Source organism: Talpa occidentalis, unplaced genomic scaffold (assembly GCF_014898055.3).
Source record: "Talpa occidentalis isolate TD23 unplaced genomic scaffold, MPIMG_talOcc4v2.1 talOcc4.7, whole genome shotgun sequence".
In the NCBI taxonomy this organism is placed as follows: Eukaryota; Metazoa; Chordata; class Mammalia; order Eulipotyphla; family Talpidae; genus Talpa; species Talpa occidentalis.
The window spans coordinates 68,888,768-68,898,600 of record NW_023605083.1 but is presented as its reverse complement, the minus strand read 5'-3'; positions in this window follow the sequence as shown (position 1 = coordinate 68,898,600).

Genomic DNA, 9,833 nt, shown 5'->3' with positions numbered 1-9,833 from the left:
GCATCCCAGGGGTCAGTATGTACAGGGAAAGCATCCTAAGAAGCATCCTGAAACACATGGTGTTTGGCCTGGCCCAAATGTTATAGATCCTGACAATTCTGCAAACACCTAACATCACAGCTGCATGGAGGTGCACATGCAAGTGTTGAATGAAAATAAATATCTGTGACTGATGAAAAAGAGCACAGTCAAGGAGAAAAAGGTGAGGAAGTTAGGGGGTATGGGAAGTACATTAGTTATTGAATGCTACGGAGCAAATTACCCATAAACTTAGCAGCTGAATACAGCAAACATTTATTATCTCTGGAGGGGAGATGACAAGACAGATGACTTTCAATAAATGTTTACATTAAAACTAGTTACAGATATTGTGGCAACACTTAGAGCAGAGGTTGTCATTATTTGTGTTAATAATAATATCTCAAGCATATTTACATATGTTATCTAAAATTTATCATCACAACAATTCTATTACATAGCTGCCATTCTTTCTTACTAATTCACTTATTAATAAATTTATTTATTAAGTGCTTATTAACTTTTTGTTACATGCAGACTCTGTGAATTCAGAAATAACACAGTGATAAAAATTGCTGCCTTCATGGAGCTTATATCAAAGACAAAAAAGACAGACAATAAATAGATATGAATATAGAGTCAAATGCACAGCATATCAGGATTGTGCTGTCAGGTTAATAAAATAATGAAGGATAAAGGAGATACTCAAACATAGAGAAATTAAGTAATTGCCCACCATTGCACAGTCAACAATGGGTGGAAATAATATTCCATATGAGTCTGACCCTATAGAGTGTGCTAGTAGCCACACCCTTAACATAAGAATGTCTGAGCTTCTTTAGGGTGCCTCATTGGTTAAGGTGCTGCTAGCAGCTATTGAGAAAAAATCCTTAATTCCAATGGGAAACTGCTTCACAAACCAGCAAGCTTAAAGGTTTCAGTCCTGGAATGCCAGAAACTGTCTTCCTCCACACCAACATCCACTAGAAGACAGTGAACATCTTCCTGGAGAAACATTCCCCAGAAAGCTTGTGTAGAATCCCCACATCCTCTAAGCATGATCACATGCTCCCCACTAAGCACATTCCTGGCAAGTCAATGAGTGCTCTTGGCAGTCTCAATATATTCCTGGAGAAGCACAGAATTCCTACCCCTTCCCACATTTTCTGAAGTGTCAATAGAGATTTGAAGAAAATCTACAAACAAGAAAATTGGGCAACCGCCAATGTTCACCACTAGTATGGACCAAGACTTATTCAATAATGGATATATAAATAAATGTCTCAAGTAAATAAGTGATTTGAATTAGATTAAGGGATTTAAAAAAAAAAAAAAGCTCTAAAGAGCAGAGAAGGGGGAATAGAGGTGGGACAAATGGAAGAAATTTTATCCTAATCTGAAAATAGCACACAACCCTGAATTAAGAGTGAAAGGCCCAGGCATTCAACAGCTGTGTGACCTGGGGTTAATCATTTAACCTCTCTGTGACTCAGTTTCACAAACAGTCACTCTAGGCTAATAATGTTCCTTAGTTACATTTCACAAAGAGTAGATTTAATAAGATGTCTGTCTTCAGTGAAAAGAAAGCAGAATGTAACATTCTAATTCAAAGTAGGTTTGTTCTCCATTTACAGATAGAGAGAGAATTGGAAGGACTGCATCTACAATACAAACATAATTGAGTTAGTCAAGCAGATGATTCAAAGAGGGCAACACCCACACAGACAGAGAACATGGTGCACGCACACCCCCGAGTGCACACATACCTACAATCCTATCTCATTAAAAAATATTATTGTTTATTGTTCTTTGAGCAATTATTGTTTGCTAAGCACTAGCTAAATAATTTATGAGCATTGTCTCATTTAATTTCACCACCACCCATGAATTAGGTACTACTGTAGAATCATTTTCTGTTTGAATTATCTGGAATAGAATTTTTCGCATTTCCACTTCGTTTTACACTTTCTCTTCATCATTAAACGGATGCCATTTCAGTGAATGACTATGGTCTTCAAGTTGTTTCTTCTAAATTTAAATACAGTCCTTCAGTCATTTTCCTTGCACCGATGAACCATTCCATCCATTCTCCAGTGCTTTGAGCTGATCAGATCAAAATTGTTCAGGAAAATTTAGCACCAGCCGGTTCCTAAATGCTGAGTTGGCGCTGGTTATTTCTTGAATGCCCTGCATTTGCTCATTCAGGCCCAACCCCAGAACTTGGTGCCCATCAATCGCTTAAACATGTCCCTCTCAGCATTTATTCAGCAGAAACCTTGACTGAGGAATCTCATTAACAATAGGAAGCCAGTATTTCATAATGGATTCTTCTTCAAAACACTCTACTCAGATGACGTGTATTTCTGATATAAGACAGGAAAACAAGGTCAGAAAATTATATGGAGGGAATGCATGACCTGGCAGGTTTCTGTGACAGCTCCAGGGGAAGGACCAGGGCCAGGCCAAGAGCACCAGGCCTGCAGTGAGGAGAGGTGGAATCTTACTGGAGCTCTGCCACCACCATGCTGGGTGTGCTCGGGCAATTCTTTTTTAAACCTCCCAGCATTAATTTTCCCACCTGTAAAAATGGGGGAGGGCAAAGCTATGTGGGAGATTAGCTGGCATAGGTGCCTATGGCAGACATCAAGAATCAATCACGGTACTTTTTCCTACGGGGCCTATGAAGGGTGCCTGGGTTCTTCTCAGCATAATTCCAGGTAACCCAACCAGTTAGAGTTGGCACATCATTTAGAACACATGCATCATTCCTGGAGGAAATAATCTCTAACACGCATTTTGTATCTAATATTTTAGGAATATATTGCTACTTTGGAAAGAATCATGAGCTTGGGATCAGAACACTAGGTTTGAAATTCTGGTTTGATATTTATTATTTCTGTGACCTTAGACAACTCAATTTATAACTCTAGTCTGTTTTTTTTTTTTTAAATCTTACTAAGTGGGAACAAAATATCAATGTCTTATGGTCAAGCTGAAGATCAAATCAAATGAGAAAAATGTGAACACTGCCCCCCCCCCAACATATAGAGTATCGTGGCACATTGTAGATATCCGATCATCCATTAAAGTAAATATTTTAAAGGTGACATCTGGTGAGTCAAATGTATAATTGATAAAGTTGCTAAGAATGCCAGGAGCCAGAAGGAAATTGAATGCGAAAGAGAAGGACATTCCTTTCTGGATATTTCAGCACTATCCTTTTTTCACCACTGTCGTGATGGCTGCTATATTCCTGTTCCTGACCTTAGTTTTCAGCACACCCACATCTCACATTCTCAACCCAATGAAGTGGCTGGGTCTTCCTCTTCAGCTCTTGATATCTGGCCCACAAGTCAATTTCTGAATGACATGTCTAGGAAAAATCAATATCTGTCAGATATCTCTCTGCTTTTTTCCTCCTTTGCTAAGCCCCCATCGACATATGCCAGCATCTTAATGGACTATTTTGGTATCTGGACTCATCTATATTCAGTCTGCATTGTATGTGCCAGAGAGAAGGGGAACTTGAGGGCAGGGAATTATGCTGACTTCTCCCTCCTACATCACCACCACCACCTTTGGTCTTGGGCTTCAGTCTCTGCTTTTGTGATCATCCTGCTCTTAAAAGATAGCAGTAATTGACCATATGGGATAATTGTGGTGGGGTATCAAAATATCAGGGCACTACAGAAGTCAACTGGTCACTTTCAGATTTATTGCTGGCCATCACAAGTAAGCCGCAAGAGCTCCTCAGCGCCCCAGAGGTGTGGAACATGCTGCTGGACTACAGTATGGATGGTCCTCAACACACACACCTTCCTTTCCTGGTGGCAGATGCTCCATTCTCAGGGTGAACTGGAAAATCTCCTTTTGACAACAGAACCTAAGTGCTGCTCCTCTCTCCTCTTGCCCACTTCCATAGGATGTTATCTAGTCTTGAGTGAATTGCCTTATGTCTTTGGGTTTTTTAAATATAGCATCAACCATAGCAGATTGGGCTTCTGTCTTGGAATATATCCTGGGTTAAGGGCTGGTTCAGGGACACCATCACCATAGAAGCAGGTGTCACCTAACTCCAGGTGAAATTAGATGAATGTACATGAAATCAGATGAGTTCCTAGGTAAGTAAAAAATGCACTAATGAATACTTTTAAATATTTTCCAGTCACTATTTTTTTACGAGGACATCTTTTACTGTGGTATAGTCAATTGCATAATTACTCTATAAATCATAAATATATTCTACAGGAACAATCGGTTTTAACACATTTGGATAGCTGAAGGTGGACATGCGGTGTGTCTAGAATTAGGAACTTGGAAGAGCAGAATTATCTCACAAAATAGAATAAATGTTTTGGAAGTTCCTGGAGGCACCTGGGAGGACTGGGATCTGAAGATGATGTGGACAAGGGAAGAAGTGAGAAGGAAAGAAGTGGTGTGATACTTGCATATTTTGATCTTTTTTTAAAGATTTATTTATTTATTTATTTATACAAGAACTGGGGTATAGGTCAGAGGTACAGGAGGGTGAGAGAATTCACCAGAGACAGAGTGGGGAACAGAACAGGCAGACGACTGAAAACACTGCTGAGGGGAGCAGCGGGCGAGACAGGAGAGGTCTGCCACACATGTGGGCATCTCCCTGGCTGGCCAGGAATGAAACCGGTGCTGCAGATGCTGCGGACAGCTTCACAGTTCTGTGATTAACCAGCTGCACCCCCTGATGCTTGCATGTTTTGCAGGATAAAGCAGACCTAATAATCCTCAGGTGAACAGGAAAAGGACTTTTGTAATCAAAGACATGCATTACTCATTTTGGGATGGTTTGCATTATTGTGGTGCAAAATTCCTCTTAACTCCCAATATTTTTCGCTAAAATACTCTGCAGATGAAATTGGGTATAAGTGAGTGAGTGTGTGTGTGTGTGTGTGTGTGTGTGTGTGTGTGTGTGTTTGGCTGAAAGAAGGGTAGAGATGAATGTCCAGCTTGATACAACTCAGAGCAGTCCCAGGTGTCGGACATCATGGATGTGATGTTGAGTAACTAAAAAAAGGAATTGATATGAGTTCAAACTAGAAAAGTATATCCCTGCTCAGAATCTTGAAAAAAAGGTCATGAGAGGATTTGACTTCCAAAGGGCACACAATTTGGGACCCAAACAAATCTTATCTATAATTCAAGGATCAGGAAGACTCAGTGAACATTTGGGTTTAACACTCCCCATAACCCAGATCAAATGCCTTCTTTTCTATGGAGTCTTCTTCAAATATCAACCGAGAAAAATTAATTATTTCTCAAGGCTCTTGAATAACTTTGCTTATACAGGACTTGTCATTATGGATTTTGATGTTGGTGCCTGTCTCTCACACTAATCTGCTCCTCAATGTTATGCTTATTTGTTAATCTATCTTCAGAACTTACTTCCATTCTTTGTGCAATGAATAAAATCATTTATAATGTCCCCCATTTTTTTTTTTTTGCTTGCTCATATATCTGCATTGGTTCAGGGCGGGGAAAATAATTAAATCCAACCAGAAGCTACAGAGAATGACAGGAGATGTGACAGTATGTGCAGAAATGTCCAAAGTCTAGAAAAAATAAAATATCAACTAAAAATGTAGTGAACCCCAAAGATGAATCCAGCACTTTTACGGGTAGGAATTCAGATTCTCCATTACACTCCATTGCACTTAAATAGTATCATCCTCCCTCCCTAATTAATATCTCTTCCCTCCTCCTATAAACTTTCTACTGAAACCCTGAAAAAAGTCAGACTCCATCTCTGGTAACCCAGAGTTAGGTGAGACTCAGTTTCACGGTGATGAAGTAAGCAGTCAATGCAGAGTCCCTTATGCTACTGCCGTGGGGGAAAGTGTCTGTGTGGGAACACAGCTGGACCTTAAATGTATTTCTCCTTAATGGCTGTCTTATAAATTATGACCAAGATCAAGTATATGCCAATCAGGATACAAGTTCAGTATGTGTTGGTGGATTGGTGGAAGAAGTGGGGGTGACCCCAAACACAATACAACACTGGTTCCATGTTGCAAATAAGTGCTGAGTTTTTGGTAAACAAATTTACAAGCATTTGGAATAAACTCCATTGATCCTTTAGATTTTAATTTTTCAGAAACAGAGCCTTAATGGTTAACTTCACCCTTATTCCCATTCCCAAGCCCTAGGGAATTTTCACACTACCCTCAGTATCCACTGAGCATAGTTTTACCATTTTCCTTCTCTAGAAATGTTTATGGAACACTATGTGGCCCACCCTATTCTAATTTGTCCACGGGAAGATGTTCAAATTGATTGTTCAAAATCAATTTAAGGGACTATTAGTCATCCAGAGGCTAATTGCTGTTATTATCTTATTATTCATCATAATCCCAATAACACAAGAATAATGCAAAATTGAAAAGGTAAATCCAATTTTCTATGCAGTCATCAGAAAAGATCATAGTGATTTCTAAACACAGCCCTTAGGAAAGAGTTTCAGAGTCCTTTGCTCCAGTCAGTTTGGCAAATCCACTAGATTTCCTGTGTACAAAGTCTTAAATTTGCTATTAAGATAGGGAGTGGGGTGAGGGTGGTAGTGAGGCTTTGGGAAAACACTATAGTAAAAAGCATATGGCTGTTGATTTAATAGAGCTTTTTGTCCTTAAGAGATGTCTTATTCATTAGTATTAAAAAGATAGAAGCCAACAAGTACAGAACAATTCAATAATAATTAGGCATGCCATATTCCAGAATAATTAATTTTTGTTTTTAGAAATCTAGGAAGACTTCATATTAGTGGTGACTTTAAAGTGAGATATTGTTTCAACTAACAGTGATTTGATTCATTATTCCAACAAACAAAAGACAAGCATTCTTGGAAATGACAACTTCATAAGCAAAGGCACAAACAGCCTGGTTGTTTTGGAGTGGTGGTACGCCGTTTGGTTTGAGTAAAGAAAGAGTAAGCCAGAAGAAGGTGGGATGGGGAAAATTTAGAGTTGGAGATGAAATTAAAGAGGACTATTAAAGTAGGGCTGTGATGGACCCAGATGCTGGAAGCAGCAAGTTGGATTTTATCTTGCAGGATTGTGACAGACCCAGATGCTGGCAACAGCAAGTTGGGTTTTATCTTGGGAGCAGAAAGGAAACCATTGAGGCTATAAAGAGGGAGAGTATTTAGTAAATCTCTGATCTGTATTGAGGAAGAGAACTCTGGTGTCAATTATAAAAGTTGGTTTAGAGGACAAAGAGTCTGGAAGCAAAAAATAACTAGAATGCAAATCTTAGCAAAAATATGAAAGAATGAAAAACAAGTTGTCCTGTTACAAACCATTTTGCTGCGGATATTCTTTTAAATGACTTTCACACAGTGGGATATTAGATAGTAGTGAAAATGACCAAATTACGGCTATACTCAGAGATGTAAGTGAATTTTAAACACAACCAACTGAATCAGAATAAAAGCAATTTGCAGAAGATGACCTACAATATGACACCGCTTGTTAAAAATGCAAAAGTAAGCAAGCCAAATGACAGGTTCTGGAAATGTACATAAGTAAAAATCTTTAAAGATGCAAGAATATTATAAACATACCACTCAACACTGAAGCTATTTCTTGGCAAGATCCATGGAGAAAATATCTGAATGACACATGTTTTTTCTCTTAGTGACACTGGTAGATGATATCTGAAGTCCTTAGTAGGTTACCAAGTAAGTAATCAGATTCATTGCTGTACTGTTAACCTACATATACTTTCATACCTTTGTTTGCTTCAAATACTGTGTTAAAAAAACTGTTCCCCACAGATATTAATCTTATAAAGTAACTTCCTTTAAACAACCACCCAGCAATTGACTGAGCACAATATCTTCTTCATTGACCTTTCCTTATTTTAACATTCTAGATTATTCAAAAGTTTCTACTTTTTAAAATTTGATCAACATAATTTGGAGATAAAAGTATTTAAGTTGACTATCATCCTGCCTCTATTGTAGAAGTCAATTCCTTTACACATCTTCTACACATGTATACATCTACACAACTTTTGTGAGAATCATAGAGAATACAACTGCAGGCAAGAAAGGATTTCTATGTTCCAATTTTGTACTTAGTCCATTCTCAAATCTTTAGGATTTTCATATATGCTCCCATAACAGTAAAGTAATAATATTGAAGGGTCTGCATGTGCCAGGCAAGCATATGAAACATTTTATAAGCTATAACGCATTGCATTCTTGTAACAACCCTATGAGACACAAGAATTTTGAATTTGTAGATAAGAGTTCTGCAGTTTGATTTGACTTGCCCAAATTAAACAGATGGTGGAACTTGAACGCAGGCAATCTTGAGTCCGGAGCTCATGATTAGAAGCACTTTAATAAAAAAAACAAACAAACAAACAAACAAAAAAACCCCACAAAACTCTGTCTGATTAGTTTTGCAGCATCTTCTCTTCTTGAGTATTGGTGGATCCTTGTTGTTTTCAAGAAAAATCAAGTAAGTAAACTGATTTATTATTTACTTATTTACCAGCTCACTGAGCAGTCTGGAGTCTCCTGGGAGAAGGAAAAGTTTCAGGTAACATTAACCGAAGAAAAGGGTAACATTGTAAACTGACCTACATCAGGTTTTCAAACCCAGTTACTGGCACATTCATCACTAGATATAATAGCAGATAGACTGGTAATGCGACTAAGCTATGTTCGGGGCCACTGAGGTGGCCGTGGGGGAGAAGGGAGCAGATCAAATCACAGTGCTCACATGACCACTGCAATCCAGTTCTCTGAAGGAACTGGCATTCACATCCGAAGAGGTAAATAATGAAGAGCCCTAGCAAGAGAGGATGAAAAAATTTAATTCTTGGTAGTTTGAACTCTGTAGAATAGAGATTCAGCTGTGAGTCCTTGTATTAGGAGCAGAATTTAGCAAAGGAAAACCAATTTTTTTTAAGAGCAAACACAGAAGCGATTAACTCAGCCACACCAGCTGGAGTTCATGGTTAATTTCCAATCCTGGTGACCAAGAGCATGTCTTACAGGGGAAGACAACCTATTTCACAGGCTGGGCTCCTTCTTGTCAATGCCTACCTTACTGGTATAAATGTTAAATGAAATAATGTAAATTAAAGGTTCACAGCATGCTAGGTATCTAGTAACAGTTCAATATACAGTTAAACTAAAGAAAAAGGATGTTTGGATTCAGAGAAGATTACAGACTTCAGTAAATAACATTATTTTAAGACCTTTTTCTTTGGGAAGAATTTGAGGTCCTCACTCTGTAGCCTGATTTGTTTTGAACTTGCCTTGTCCTTCCTGGCTCTGATGGGGCAAGACTTCTGGTTGGAAGATTATCAGGTCCTTTCTTACTCCTGGAAAGGGCTTAGGAAGGCAGAGGCATAGGAACCAGAATGGGACGGTCTTATCAAGGATAACACAATGAGGGCTAGAACAAAACCAACTGGAAAGGCTGCCCTAATGCCTGAATTATGTCTGCTGGTTTTCGTTGTTGTAGTTCTTCTGATTTGTTTAGTATCTTCCAGTTGACAAATCAAGTAGAATGTATTCTGGGGATTGGCAGATTCAACATTTCAGTTTATGAGGGGAGATTACCTTCTATTCAACTCTACTAATTATCTTCGGTTCAATGTTATTAGAGAAGCTAGCGTAAATGATTGTCAGTGGGGATCTTATTATTTTCCTGAAAAGATCCACACACCTAGATAATCTGGAAATTATAAAACAGATGCTGGTCAGAGAGGGGAAGCCCTAGATTCTGGTTCCTCTTATTTAACGTTTGTGTTTGTGTCATGTGACTTTG